General features: G+C 42.7%; 1 protein-coding gene across 12 annotated transcripts in view; it reads left to right on the forward strand.

Annotated features, from left to right (window-relative positions):
- BICD1 (BICD cargo adaptor 1) overlaps positions 1-16109 on the forward strand; it is a 305305-nt gene that overhangs the window by 760 nt on the left and 288436 nt on the right. The gene's annotated exons all lie outside the window — the stretch shown is intronic.

The raw sequence follows: 16109 nt of genomic DNA on the forward strand, positions 1-16109 counted from the left end.
TCTACCTGGGGGCATACTCCTATAAATGAACATTACCAACTACACCTGGGGGAAGACTCTCTAAAGAAGGACCACTGCCACCCTCACCTGGGGGCAGACTCTGTAAAAGACCACTACTACCTCCACCTGGGGGCAGACTCTGTAAAAGACCACTACTACCTCCACCTGGGGACAGACTCCTGTAGAAGGCCACTAGCACCTCCACCTGGAGGCAGACTTCTGTAGATAACCATTACTACCTCCACCTGGGGGCAGACTCCTGTAGATAACCATTACTACCTCCACCTGGGGGCAGACTCGCTAAAAAAGGACCACTGCTACCCTCACCTGGGGGCAGAGTCTGTAAAAGACCACTACTACCTCCACCTGGGGGCAGACTCCTGTAGAAGGCCACTAGCACCTCCACCTGGAGGCAGACTTCTGTAGATAACCATTACTACCTCCACTTGGGAGCAGACTCCTGTAGAAGACAACCACTACCCCCACTTGCGACGAGACTCCCATAAAGGACCACTACTCTCTCCACCTGAGGGCAAACTCCTTTAGAAGAACACTACTATCTTCACCTGAGGCAGACTCCTGTTGGCTCCCTGTAGGCTGTGGTAGAGGTCTAGGAGTCACCCCCTATCAAAAGATGGTGGAGGTCCTCTATTTGGGCATGGCATTAGTAGAAGATGGTAAACATATTTGGAATGGGATCTCATCCCAGGTGAAAGTGGTATAGGACCTCTAAAGGAGTTTTCATCTTGGAGGAGATGGTATATGTCCTTTACTAGGTTATCTGTCCTAGAGACAAGACTCATTTAGAGGACCATTAACCCCACCTTCTGGTAAGCAAACTTCTGTAGACCTCATCCAACATCTCCTGAAGGCAGATATTTATAGAGGATCACGGCTTCCTTCTTACAGAGACAGACTCCAGTAAAAGGACTATTACAAACTACTGCAGTGGACAGAACCTAGTAGAGGAGCTATACCATCGTCTCCAGGATGAAAACTCATGTAGAGGTCCTATACCACTTTCGCCTAGGGTGAGATGATTTCCAAAGATGTTTATCATCTAATGGCAAGCTCCAATAGAGGACCTCCACCATCTTTTGCTAGGGGGTAATTCCTAGTTCTCTGCCAGAGCCTACAAGGCACAAACCTCTTTACAGCAGATCCTTACAGGTGATTTCTACCACTGCATATCGGACACAGACCCTAAACTCTAACATAACCTTTTTAACTGACTGCAACTTGGATTCCCAACCTACAGTTAGTGCACCAAGGCTTGAGAGGCCCCATGCCAACTTTTCACAGCAGCCAATCTCTGTAGGGGCCAGCGATATTCTTCCCTGACCTTCATATTGTTCTCCTTAGAAGTAGATTTCTCTGTCTTTAGGACTGTCACTGTAAGGGGTCAGTGACATTCTTCCTTGACCCTTGTAATGGTCTTCCTAGAAGTAGACTACCCTGTCTTTTGGACCATCTATGTCAGGGATATGCAAACTGTGGCCCTCCAGCTGTTGCAAAACTACAAGTCCCATCATGCCTCTGCCTCTGGGTGTCATGCTTGTGGCTGTTAGAGCCTTGCTATGCTTCATGGGACTTGTAGTTCTGCAACATCTGGAGGGCCACAGTTTGCATATCCCTGATCTAGGTAATAGACTGGTGATATTTTTTCCTGCACCCTCATAGCAGTCATTTTATCATTCTAGAATCTTGTAGTCACTCTCTTGTCTTCCTGGATGCCTAGTGTGGTCCTTCTTAAAATAGACCCCTTGTCCTTGCTGGTTATGGTATAACATTGCTGCTTATTGTTGCTGCCTTGTCCTGTGTTGTTGTGGTTTCGGACTTGGAAGAAAAACATTTCTCCAACCATCAATGAACTAAAAGTCCCAGCATGCTATCCTGCTAAGGCTGTTAGTTGCACAACAAGTATAGGGGCTGGCTGCACTTTGCCCAAGCAGGTTTACAGATATCTTGTAGCTACCGGGGGGAGTGCAGACGAAGGCCTGAAACAGACTGTGCGCTTATCACAAAAGGAGTGTCTAGGTCCTGTCACTCTGCAGGTGTATGAAATGCTTGTCTGACATCACTCCCCCATTGTTGTGCTTTGGTAGCCGGACTCTGCCCTTTATCAGACAATCGATGAGCCACAACCGGCTACAATAACAGACCCCTCCCTCACTCTCGCCCACATACATATGTATGAACACCCATTATTGCCAGCTGTCCCGTGAAGGGGACAAATCCATTAACTATCAATAGTGAAATGGGTTTTGTGATATCAGTGCATGCTATATACGGAATTATGTTTCTTTTTGCTTAATTTTCTACTTCAATCTTCACACTTTATGGTATTTATATCTTGTATCCTCTGATGTGGGAATGTAATCATATCTAGTCATTTATTATACCTTTTAAAATTAGTAAAACAAATGACATGTCTACGTACATGGTTATTATATTACAAGTCATTAAAATGTATTAGTATATATTAATTTTATATGGTGTAACTACTGTATATTCTGTATAATCTTAGAGATATAGTCAAATCTATCTATCTATCTATCTATCTATCTATCTATCTATCTATCTATCTATCTATCTATCGTTTTAGAATGTAGTTTGGCATTGCAGCCGGCTGGCAGGGGATGGGATTATCGGCCACTTCCTGTAGTGTGACAGAATGTCCATGACATTATTCCATAGCAGCAGCCAGTGACAAAGACCAGTGCTGAAGCATAGGCGGAAGAATCTGTAGCTGTAGGCCTGACTTGTCTGCTATTTGCAACGTCAGCTCCTGCAGTCTGGGAGAACACATGCTTCCATGCATACATCTCATAGCAGCCTCTAGGATTGCAGCTTGGCTTCCTTAGGTCATTTATACACTACTGAGCATAACAAGGATTTCATGGGGACAGTTGCACCAAGCTGTGTTATGGTGTCTTGTGACTTATTATATTTGTGGTTCTCTTTTGTCTGTTCCAATGAAGACTTTTCCAAAAAGTACCTCTGCTTTTCTGGCTAGTTTTGCAAGGCACAGTAGCAAAAAGAATGCTATAAAAGTATCTTCTACCTACTCTAGGTTGTTATATACTGTATTTGCACAGGGTCTTGAATTATGTAATACTTAATGGCAAGTGTCTTCAAACTTTCTAAACAAACTACCAGTTTGCTGTCCTTCAAATTTTAGGTGGGCAGTGGGAATAAAAAAATACCCCAGCATCAAAGTAGGAGTAAGAAATGTTTCAGTCTTGGTGGTCAGTGGAAGTACAGGGAGTCCCCGAGTTGTATAGGGTTGATGTAGCATAGGCGTGCGCACAAGATGTGCCAGGTGTGCCTGGGCACACCCTAATCATCCTATGTGGTGCAGATTCCCCCTGATTAGACCCTAAAAATATTGTAAAAAAAAAATAATTAAAAAAATAAAACAAAAAAATAATAAAAAAGAAATAAATAAAAAAAACAACAGGCCCCATCCACTGCCCTACTGAGACCAATCTCTGCCCTACTGACACTGCCCACAGCTCTACGGACACTGTCAGTATATATACACATGCACACACACATATGTGTTTGAGCTTTGGGGTGCACACCCTAATGCAATAGGCTGCGCACACCTATGTTCTGTAGGTTTGTTCTTAACCACTTCAGCACCGGAAGTTATTAACCCCTTAATGACCAGGCTATTTTTTGCAATACGGCACTGCGTTACTCTGACAGTTGCGTGGTCCTGTGACGCAGTACCCAAAAAAAAATTGATGCCCCTTTCCCCCACAAATAGAGCTTCCTTTTATTGGTATTTGATCTCCTCTACGATTTTTATTTTTTGCGCTATAAACATAAAAAGAGCAAAAATTTTGAAGAAAAAAAACAATATTTTTTTACTTTCTGCTATAAAACACATCCAAAAAAAAAAATGTCTTCATCAATTTAGGGCAATATGTATTCTGCTTCACATTTTTGGCCAAAAAAATCCCAATAAGCATATATTGATTGGTTTGCACAAAAGTTATAGTGCTTACGAATGATGGGATATTTTTATGGAATTTTTTTTTTTTTGAATAGTAATGGTGGCGATCAACGACTTATAGCGGGACTACAACATTGCAGCGGACAAATCGGACACTTAGCTGACACTTTTTTGGGGACTAGTGACACCAATACAGTAGTCGGTGCTAAAAAAATATGCACTGTTACTGTACTAATGACACTGGCAGGGAAAGGGTTAACATCAGGGCGATCAAAGGGTTAAATGTGTCCCTAGGGGGTGTTTGCTAACCGTGGGGGGGGGGGGGGTGTTGCTCTGACTGGGGGAAGACACAGATCCATGTTTCTGCTTAGCAGAAACACAAGATCTCCATCTTCTCCCCTGTCAGAATGGCGATCTGCCATTGTTTACATAGGCAGACAGCAGTTCTGCCTCTCTCAGGAATGATTGTAGGTGGCTGGCAGACATCAGGTCCGTCAGACCCGCTGATTGGCTCCTCATCTCTCCAATCAGTGCACGATCGGGTCTCAGTTGGCACATACGTGACATTTAGAGGCTTTTGCATGAAATGATGTACAGGTACGTGATTTCGCACCATAGAGCCGACCTGCCGCAGTAAACGCACATTACATGGTAAGCAAGTGGTGAAAGTGTTACTAAACCCAGGACCCCTCATTCACTATATCTGGTCATCCACAGTACACAGAACATGGAAATGCAATTATTTTAGTTATTATAAACGGCTAAATAGCTTTTCTCATCAGCAGGATACAGCAGGCTTATGACTTCTATCAGTGTCCGGCCGAGCACTGATTAAAGCTTGTAGGTTGAGTTTTCATTCTCCTCTAGCTGTCCTATGAGGCTTCAGGATCCCTGACTTTCTGTCTGGACAGTGCTGATTGGCATTCTGCTGATCACATGCATCCTCCCAAGATAAAAAAAATCTATCTAGCAATACACACAAAACTGAGCATGTGCAGAGTGCCCCCAAGACTCTGTTCTATCAGAAGATGGATTGGGGACTGTGGAAGAAGGATCAGAGAAGATTGGATCAAACAGTCTTTATACACAATGAGCAGGATTAACCCCTTAAGGCTTGTTCACACTTGATTAAATTTCTAACGCTCAACAAACGCACCTATAGCGTTAGTATGGGCATTAGACTAGCTTTATTGAGCTTTAGTATGGGTGTTAGACAGGCATTTTACAAGTGTTAATGAGGAGGTAAAAATGCTCCTCAAATGCCCTATTTGCAGTTTTGAAGCGTTTCAGGGGCTTTAAAACTGCTCCACAAATGACTATTCCATTACAGTTAATATGCTAATCTTAACGCCCCGCAACTGCAAGGCAACTGCCTGCCAGAGCATTTGTGAAGCATTATCATAGAATGGAAGGCGTTGAAAGGCTTCAAACGCCTCCTGAGTGACTCGACTCCGAATAGTGCTTGTACCGGAGTGATGTCTGCAGCTGGTACCGGCGTCCATAGCCGACGGTCGGCTGTCTTGTAATGACAACCAATGCGGCTGTCATTACAAGGACCGGGAGGGAACGTCTCCCCCCTCCCGCCGCCTTCCGCCCAGTGGGACGGGAGACCCGGGCAACCAGCCTGCACGGCCGCTGAAGAGAAGACCTGATCAAAGCCGCATTCGGCTCTGATCGGGTCTCCATGTAAAAACCCAGAAGTGATGTCATGACATCACTTCCGGGTACTCTGCACCAAATTGAAAAAAATTACAGCATTAAAAACAGCCAAACTTGGCGTTTTGAATGCTTTTACGTGCAGAGGAGGGGTTTGGGGTCTTTTAGACCCCCATATCCCTCCACAAGAGTACCTGTCAAAAAAAAAAAAAAAAACATTTTTAATGTTCAAAAATATCGTCCAATATCGGCCGATACAGATATGAGATGACCAAAATATCGGCATCGGCAATAAAAAAATGATATTGGTCGATCACTAGTTTTTAACGCCTCTCAAATGCTTGCTTTTAATGTCAGTGTGAACTCAGCCTTCGGTTGCACAGTGAGTATAACAGCAGTGCCTTACTGCATATACACATTGATTTTACTGTTGTGGGTTTAGTAACACTTTAAGCTGAATTTGAATGTAAATTGGAACAGGTATATTTTTTAAGTGTAACTCCAGACAAAAAATCATTTTTCAGTTTTTTTGGATAGCATAGGGAAGGATTAACACCCCTCTAAGGTTTGTTTCGCTGTCTGTGCCCTTGGTCAGAAGATTTCACCTCACTTTCTGTGACAATTGGAATTTGAAAATTTTGGGTTGTCATGGAAACAAAGCTTGGCAATGAAGGTTTTTTCCCATGATGACTCTTACAGGAGGGAATTTCCCTTCCTAGGGGTAGATTTTGCCTCACTTCCTGTTGTCTCCCTCTGTTTGTAAGTATGTAGGTATGGGAGTTGGATGCATGTAACTCAAGGGCTGCCTGTAAATAAACTACATAGTGCCTGTGGTCAACAGGAGGAGGAATAGTATCCCATCACTGGTATTAGTGGAAGGAATAGTGCTCCATCGTTGGTGTCAGTGAGATGAATAGTGTCCAACTCTTATTATCCTGAGGAGAAATTAAGCCACATTGTTGGTGTCGGTGGAAGGAATAGTGCCTCATTGGTGGTGTCAGTGGAAGGAATAGTGCCTCATTGTTGGTGTCAGTGGAAGGAATGGTGCCCAATTATTGGTGTCAGTGGAAGGAATGGTGCCTCATTGTTGGTGTAAGTGGAAGGAATGGTGCCTCATTGTTGGTGTAAGTGGAAGGGATGGTGCCTCATTGTTGGTGTAAGTGGAAGGAATGGTGCCTCATTGTTGGTGTAAGTGGAAGGAATGGTGCCTCATTGTTGGTGTAAGTGGAAGGAATGGTGCCTCATTGTTGGTGTCAGTGGAAGGAATGGTGCCTCATTGTTGGTGTCAGTGGAAGGAATGGTGCCTCATTGTTGGTGTCTGTGGAAGGAATGGTGCCCCATTGTTGGTGTCAGTGGACGGAATAGTGTCCCACTGTGTACTTCTAAAGAAACTCATAGCACCCTCCCATCCCCTGCTGCCTCCTCACTGGATTTGATTGACAGCCGCAGGACCCAATGACTGCTACCTCCTGAGTCCGGTGAAGAGCCAGAGAGACAGCAGCACTGTTGCTCTCGGGCACAACGCTGGATCGAGATTTTGGGGGTGGGGGCTTTTACAACCACTTTAAAGGTAATGAACATGCCTAAAATATGTTTTTTGCACAAATAAGATGTTTATTGAAATTATAATGGTCTGGTGACATGGTATTTTCCAAAAACATTGCTACAATTTGGGGACTTATATATATTTTTATAATGGCCATCTTTGGTTTGCAGCTTATTCATTTTCACTTTTCATTCTAGACTGGCTGTCCTTAGACAAACTCAAGCTACCGCCAAATATTATTTCATTTTGAATAGAGTAGGGATGAGTTAGGGGTCATTTATATGTCCAAAACCCGCCATGATGTAACAAGAATACTGCAGATACCTTGCAGCCAGGATCCCAGGTGTTCCAGCAGTTTCCTGCAGTTAGGGACAGACAGTTGGCCTTGGATGCAGTGCAATGTGCCTGTGTTCAGGGTCAGACATCTGCCCCTAAACATGGGCCACTGGTGGATGTGTGGATACATGTGGATACTGGCAGATACTTTCTTATAGCCACAGAAAGCCTTGGCTCCGTTTGGCTGTCACTAGGTTTTGTAGGCTATATGACTGCCACTGATCAGAACACCTGAGATCCTGGCCATGGGTATCTACACTATACTTGTTGCACCATGGCTTTATTAGAACATATGTATTAGGGCTTACAATTTTTTGTATATTATCCCATTGTAAAGATTTTTCCTCACTTCTTGTCCCTTTTACACCCATACGAGTATTTAGGGGTGCTGCCATCTGGGAAAGAAATGTAGAGAAACCAATAAGAACATTGTCAAAAAATGTTAACTCTTCCCCACTACAATGGGTTTTGGTTTCTTTTGTCTGTCCCTCCTGGAGACATTGCAGTCACTTCCTGTCCTCACTAGAAGCGAGGGGAAATCTCCCCATAAAGAGACACCTAGGGCAACATCTAAAGAGACTTTAGGCTGGATGATGTTATGGTTACTAAGGAGCTGGATGACAGCATGTGTAATTGGCATAAGTTAAAACTGATCTAAACTATAAGATTTAAATCGGAACTAAACATTCCTATCCTTTCCAGCCAAGGGAGTTGCCATCTTGGCCTCTGTTTGGTTTTCAACTGCCATGATGCTGCCCATGTGATCAGGTATCACCCCAGCCATTGGATGGTTTGAAAGTTTGGTTGGAAGCACAAGCAGTGCGCTGGGAATGTTTTTTTGAAACTGTTAAATCGATGGGTTTAGTTCTGCTTTAACCGTTTCTCAAAATTTTATGTTTGAGGCATGCCTTGAATGATTTTATTGTTACTTTTGTTAGTACAGCAATCTCCTAAGCATTTGTGTTCTAACAGGGGGACTACCCCTCCACCAGAACACACTGGTCAGCGCTTGCAGACATTGGCTGATCGTATGCTGGTTTTCCAGCATGCCCGTTCGACAGAAGCCAGACAGTCAGCAGGCCTCTGCCGGACAGGCTGCTGTACACACTGTTGAACCGGCGGATATTCATCCCGAGTGTATCAGCCTTAAGTCCTCCTCATGCGAGCTAAATATAGTTGATAATGGAGTAAATTATACTTACAGGAAAGATTGGAAAAGTGAAATCATTTGGATGATTGGATTCTTTCATAAGCCTCTGTAATTGGTTCATTTATACAGTGCATCTGGAAAGTATTCACAGCGCTTCACTTTTTCCACATTTTGTTGTGTTAAAGCCTTATTCCAAAATGCATTAAATTCATTATTTTCCTCCATATTCTACAAACAATACCCCATAATGACAGCATGAAAGAAGTTTGTTTGAAATCTTATCAAATTTATTAAAAAAATAAATAAATCACATGTACATAAGTATTCACAGCCTTTGCTCAATACTTTGTTGAAGCACCTTTGGCACCAATTACAGCCCCAAGTCTTTTTGAGTATGATGCTACAAGCTTGGCGCACCTATTTTTGGGCAGTTTATTTCATTTTTTCTTTGCAGGACCTCTCAAGCTCCATCAGGTTGGATGGGGAGCGTCGGTGCACAGCCATTTAAGGACTTCTCCAGAGATGTTCAATCGGGTTAAAGTCTGGGCTTTGGCTGGGTCACTCAAGGACATTCACAGAGTTGTCCCATAGCCACTCCTTTGTTAGCTTGGCTGTGTGCTTAGGGTCCTTGTCCAGTTGGAATATGAACCTTTGCCAAAGTCTGAGGTCCAGAGTGCTCTGGAGCAGGGTTTCATCAAGGATGTCTCTATACAATGATGCATTCATCTTTCCCTCGATCCTGACTAGTCTCCCAGTTCCTGCCACTGAAAAACTTACTCACAGCATGATGTTGCCACCACCATTCTCAACTGTGGGGATTGTATTAGCCAGGTGATGAGTGGTGCCTGGTTTCCTCCAGACATGACGCTTGCCATGCATGCCAAAGAGTTCAATCTTTGTCTCATCAGACCAGAGAATTTTGTTTCTCATTGTCTGAGAGTTCTTCTGGTGCCTTTTGGCAAACTCCAGGTGGGTTGTCATGTGCCTTTTACTGAAGAGTGGTTTCCGTCTGGCCGCTCTACCATACAGGCCTTATTGGTGGAGTGCTGCAGAGATGGTTGTTCTTCTGGAAGTTTCTCCTCCCTCCACAGAGAAATGCTGGAGCTCTGTCAGAGTAACCATCGGGTTCTTGGTCACCTCCCTTACTAAGGCCATTTTCTCCGATCACTCAGTTTGGCCAGTCAAACCACTCTAGGAAGAATCCTGGTGGTTCCAAACTTCTTCCATTTATGGATGATGGAGGCCACTGTGCTCATTGGGACCTTCAACGCTGCAGAAATTTTTCTGTATCCTTCCCTATATCTGTGCCTCGATACAATCCTGTCTCAGAGGTCTACAGACAATTCCTTGGACTTCATGGCTTGGTTTGTACTCTGACATGCACTGTTAACTGTGGGACCTTTTATAGATAGGTGTGTGCCTTTCCAAATCATGTCCAATCAACTGAATTTACCACAGGTTGACTCCAATCAAGTTATAGAAACATCTCAAGGATGATCGGTGGTAACAGGATGCACCTGAGCTCGATTTTGAGTGTCATGGCCAAGACTGTGATTTGATTTTTAATAGATTTGCAAAGGTTTCAAACAAACTTCTTTTTCACGTTTCATTATAGGGTACTGTTTGTAGAATTTTAAAGAAAATAATGAATTTAATGTATTTGGGAATAAAGCTGTAACATATCAAAATGTGGAAAAAGTGAAGCACTGTGAATACTTTCCGGATGCACTGTATGTCCTATAGTAGTTCTGCTTTGAGCTGTTTTGTTTCCCAAGAAAAATAGTGTCACTGGAGCTAATACTGGAGGAGATTTGGCTCAGGCAGCGGGTAAACGGCTTGGTGACCTCAGTCCATGAGATCAGCAAGAGGTCATTTGTATTGTGTCTGTGATCCCAGATAATCAGTGTCCCCAGGCTCAACCCCACAACAGAGATTACAACGGTCGGAACCCCTTGTAGTGCCATTTGATTAAAGAACCAGTACTCCTAAATTGTATGCCAAAGTACTTAAAGGGTCAGTCCATACAGAAACAATCTCCAGATGTTGGGTAAATGCCAGCAGGATGAATCAAGCACTATCTCTTAAGGTGGCCATTCAAGTGGCAGTTTTTAAAAACGGACAATCATCTGATTCCATTATTTTGTGAAAACACAAAGCAAGTAACCTTTTGCCACTGGCTGTACGTATATATATATATATATATATATGTATATATGTGGTGGCTGGGCGAGTGGACTTTAATGCCAAAATACCGGAAAAAAATATGTCAACGGAGAACAGCTTTTCTGTGCTGAAAGCATGCTTACTGTGTGTTGTCATGGGCAGCTCCCTATGTATGCAGTCGGAAGCTTCTGTTCATTTGACCACTGTGACAGTCAATCACAGCAGTCACACAATCAAAAATCCTGCCTCCGCCTCCCAGCATTTAGATCTAGGGCTCGCAGTGACAGCGACATGGAATTAATGATATACAATTGTGGTTTTTATCCACCGTAAGGGGGTGGGATTGAAGTCACTCCAGTCAAACCCAAAAATATTTCCAAAATGTGTGGAGTATTTTTTATTTTAAAGCAGCTTTAGGGTCATAGTGTTGCTTTTTAAATAAACTCCTTGGTAAAGTTAGCAAACTGTGTTTCCATACTTTTTTGGCAAAAAAAAACTATGGCCTCCCATTAAAAAAAAAAAAAAATGTGCGGCAGAGCTTAATCATAAATGCATCTGCACTTACTGTTTTCTTTTAGTTTCCCTGCAAAGTCTCACAAATACCCGTTGATCCTGCCAGTGAAGTCCACCCAATGCATCTTCTGGTGATGATGTGGCAGTGATGTTTCACTTTTAATGAATTCATGATATATGCTATCTAAGAATATGTCCCAGAACTCATATTGCACTGACTGTGACTACTACTAAGTACACCGTTCACAAGCTGGTCATTCTAGTCATCATAGATTTTGACAAGCTGCTGGCAATGGGGCTGGACGCTACACCTGTGCCTCCTGGGCATCCAAATACACCAGGTTTGACGTACATGGGCTAAATGCCTAGTGTACATGATGCCTTAGTTCATAGGGGTGCGCACAGGGTGTGTCGAATGTGTCTTGGCACACCCTAATCACCCTGTGCAGCGCAGAATCCCTATGCTGCCTGAGCCAAAAGTGAGACCCCATGCTGCCTGAGCCAAAAGTTTAGAGCCCTGAAAATTTACTAATGTGGCCCCTAAAATAATTGTAGAAAAAATATTAAAAAGCAATATTGTATTAAAATAATACAAAATGAAATTGTAAAAAAATGATAAATAATAAAAACAAAACACTGATCCTGTCCTCTGCCCTACTGACATCATCCACTGCTCTACTGACTGACAACAGTCTCTGCTCTACTGACTGACAACAGTCTCTGCACTACTGACACTTCTGACACCGTCCACTCAGCTACTGACACCTTGACACCGTCCTTGTTTTAATACAGTTTAAAATGTTTGTTCACATTTGTTTATAAGAGTGTGATTGATATATACAGTATATATATATATATATATATATATATATATATATATATGCACACACATACACACATGTGTTTGAACTTTGGGGTGCACACCTTAATGCAATAGGCTGCGCACAACTATGCCTTAGTTGTACTTTAAGACTCCAGGTTCAACACCTTTTTGGTGTTTGGGATAAGTCTTAATAGGAAGATTCCGCCAAGTATCCCTGATATCTAAACTATACCTAGTACAGGATGAGTAAGTCTGCCCGGATTCAGTTTGTGAACAATTTCTGCCACTTTGAGTCCACCCTTTTAAGGAAAGGGGGTTGCAATATCTAGTGCTTCAAAGTATTGGCCCTTTTGATGTAGCTGGCCAGGGGCAAGAGCTCTTCAGTGCATTTTAAATTGTTCTTTATTTCAAGTGGCCAACCTGCAAGGTTTTGGGCCAAAAGTTCATGACTTGACAACCTAGGGATTTGCCTTACACCCAAACTTTTCTAATCCCTAACTATAATGTTCACAGCCCATCTCTGAGCAAGTCTTGTAATACCTCCCCTTACCCCACTTAAAAATTCTCAAGGATTTCCTTTCCTCTTGTTGGGAAAAAATCTTCCAGCTTCCACATCTTTGAATTCCAGGGGTGCAGGGAGGTGGTGTCTGCAGGACTAGGTCATATATGTGCATCCTGCAGAACTAATAGAGAAGAAGACTTTAAAGGAATTGTCATCCATTGCACATATAACCTCAACAGGAACTGCTTCTGGCACCTTCAGTAAACATTCCAACTGTGAGGACTGCCATATTGTAGTACAATAATTTAGACAAATGCATTATCCCTCCCGACAGAGTGGAGCACTCATATTTCTTTTGTTTTACTTCAAGTAATAAAAACCTCACAATGGTTTCAGAGCACCCCTCCTTGTCCAAAACTAGAAAAATAATTTAGCTTCAGGTAGATTTAGGGCTCATACACAGGGGTGCAATGATCAGTGCAGAGGGCCATGTTTACCTGACCGGGAGGCAGAGGTGGTCTATACAGCTGCCAGCCTGTTTAAATCAATGACAGACCGATGACAGCATGGATCTTCAGGCACATCCCCAAGTGTACATGTGTGTGGAACTGATACACGGCTCCCAATACAGTAGATCTGTATTCTGAGCCGTGTATCAGTCCCACACAAATGTACAAATTGTGTGAAGTTTTCACATTGTTGATTTAGACAGGCTGGCTGCACCTGTGCCTCCTGGACGGGTCATCTGCATGGTTGTACGGGTCCGCACGAAAATGTGAATGAAGCCTTAAGTACATGCTACACAATGCTCTTGTATCTTTGTATCTTAGAGGAGGAAAGCCATTGGTGATACCCGTTAGACCACTGGCAGTCTTTCAGGCTCAGGTCTGGTCAACTATTCCTGGCCAGTAACAAATCATTTATTATTACTAAAGAGATATTTGACAGTTAGGTGTACCAAAGGTTGTTCTTCACTCCACTCAATTTGTTTATATCTCCACTGTGAATTTTGTTTTTTTACTGAGGTAATGTAACCCTGATATAGTGATGGTGAGGAGGGTCATCATATACCTAAAGCTGCAGTCAGGTCAGTCATGCCAAGGATTAATAATTTATTCCTCTCCTCATATACTGGAATGAGGAAATGATAAGCAGCAATGCACAGTACAGTAATTTAATGCCAGCATAAAATATTCATGGTAGGCCTCGTCTGTATGTCTTCATTACAAGGTATGGCTGTCATAATGACATTTCAGAAATTCCTCCTCCATAAGCCAGGGAAATAGAAAAATGAGCAGGGTACAATTTCACCCATGTCTAAAATAAACCACTTACTCAATTATTGGAGATGCAGAGCATTTGGCACAAAGTGCTTCTGACAACAATTACTGTATTATACGCGTTGCACAGAACATCAATTATTATATTAGACATAAGCTTTGAGTGACTAATGCCTTCACTGGAAGTATGGAGAGCTACAGTAGACCAGTCCTTTGGATTAAGGAGCAGCCCAAATTGGACCTAGCATCAGATATACTGTATTTTTTCGTGCAAAGTATTGTGTAAGTATATAACACTTCCTGGTATTTATTACCTCTCACAGAGATCACAGTACCCCCCCATCTGCTTTTCTCTTCAGGACAGGGCCATCTTTCTTCAGGCATCTAGGCCTACCATTTACCTCCTGGACTGAGATACTGGCTCAGTTATGACACAATCACGTGAATCCTGGTATTTGTGCAGTTCTTGGCACAAATATCCTTATATACTTGCTGCAAAGCTACATTGTACAGTCTAAGCACTGGGGAAGAGGAGATTGGGGAAATGGTTCCTTCTGCCTGCAGCAGACCATTGTTATCATCCCAGCCTAAGCAATGTCAATGACTAGAAATCAAGAACGTATTTTACAGTTAAAGTTTAGAGATAATTAAAAAAAACAAAAAACTCCTATGTTGCTTTAGTGAGCTACCTAACCTTACCTTATTGTACTTACCCTTTGAAGGGGTATGATTTATAGTATAGGTCCAATTTATTATTGGGTAGTGAGACTCAGTGAGTTCCAGGTTGGCAATTTTTAGCACTTTAATAGGGAAAAATATATCAAATGCTTGCGCAATATAAAATGCCCACGATTGTATGCAATTGATGTGCATTAGTTCCATGACTTTTCCTACTCCATCAGTCACATATAAAAATAAAATCTCTAACAATTGCTACATGTTGCCAACTGTAGAGAATGGGTAGAACAAAACTGTGATGGCTACAGGTGAGATATGTACAGTATGTAAACCCAATCACTGTATGTAAGCCCAATTGTTTAAATCAAATATAATTGTGCGCTACACTTGTAAAAACCAAACCGTGAAAAATTAAATAAAAGCTGCTGCTACAACCTGAATGTGTTTCCACTTTTAGCAGTGCTACCACATTATTTCATTCATTTATTCCATTTTTCACTTAGGATTTATTCGTCCTGGTTGCACCTTTTTTAATCAGAGACGGCGTCTCTGCACTACATTGCACTTTATTAGAATTGCCACAACATGTTTATGTATGGTACATAATGTATGTTTTTACACTGCTTACTTGGCATATTAATTCTTTTTTTTTTTTTTTAGCAGCGCTACCACATTCATTCATTCAAGCCCAATTGTTTAATTCTCATATATAACTTTAATATATTAATGTTATTACAAAAGGTATTTTGGTTATTTTAAAAATGTGTCTTTCATTAAAAATAATACCTGGTGATCCTGCCATAAAGAGCATTTCCTGTTATAGGGTGTCAATGCTCTGTCTCTGACTCCCAATTATGCCCCTGCATTGTCATCCTGTCACCCTGGCTTCCACTGGAGATTGCTGTCACCATCAAGAAATGACTTAAAGCCATTGCTGGAGTGCAGGGCCGGTGCTAGACTATTTTACGCCCTAGGCAAGACCAGCTACTCACGCCCCCGCCCCCAAAAAAATAAAGTAAAAAGGGAAGGGGTTAAAAACTCCTCTATGTCATACCCAGTGACCCTGATCTGATGGTTCCTCTATGTTATGCTGTCATACCCAGTGACCCCCATATTCCTCCATGTCACACCTCGGGACCCTAATGTCCCTCTATGCCACACCAAGGGACCCCGATGATCCTCCATGTCACACAAGGGGCACCTGATGTTCCTCCATGTCATACCCAGAGACCCTGATGTTTTTCCATGTCACACCTGGGGACCCTGATGTTCCTCCATGTCACACCTGGGAACCTCAATCCTCCATAGCACACCCAGGGACCCCAATTCCTCATGGCACACCTGGTGACCCCAAAACCCTGTTACACCCGGTGACCCCTAACCCCCATGGCACACCTGGTGACCCTGATTCCCTTTCACACCAGGGAACCTCCATGTCACACCCAGGGACCCTGATCCCCTGTTCTTGGGACACTCACTGGGCGGTATGAAGAGAGTGGCC

This window comes from Pelophylax lessonae (genome assembly GCF_965119305.1).
Source record: "Pelophylax lessonae genome assembly, chromosome: 4".
Lineage (NCBI taxonomy): Eukaryota > Metazoa > Chordata > Amphibia > Anura > Ranidae > Pelophylax > Pelophylax lessonae.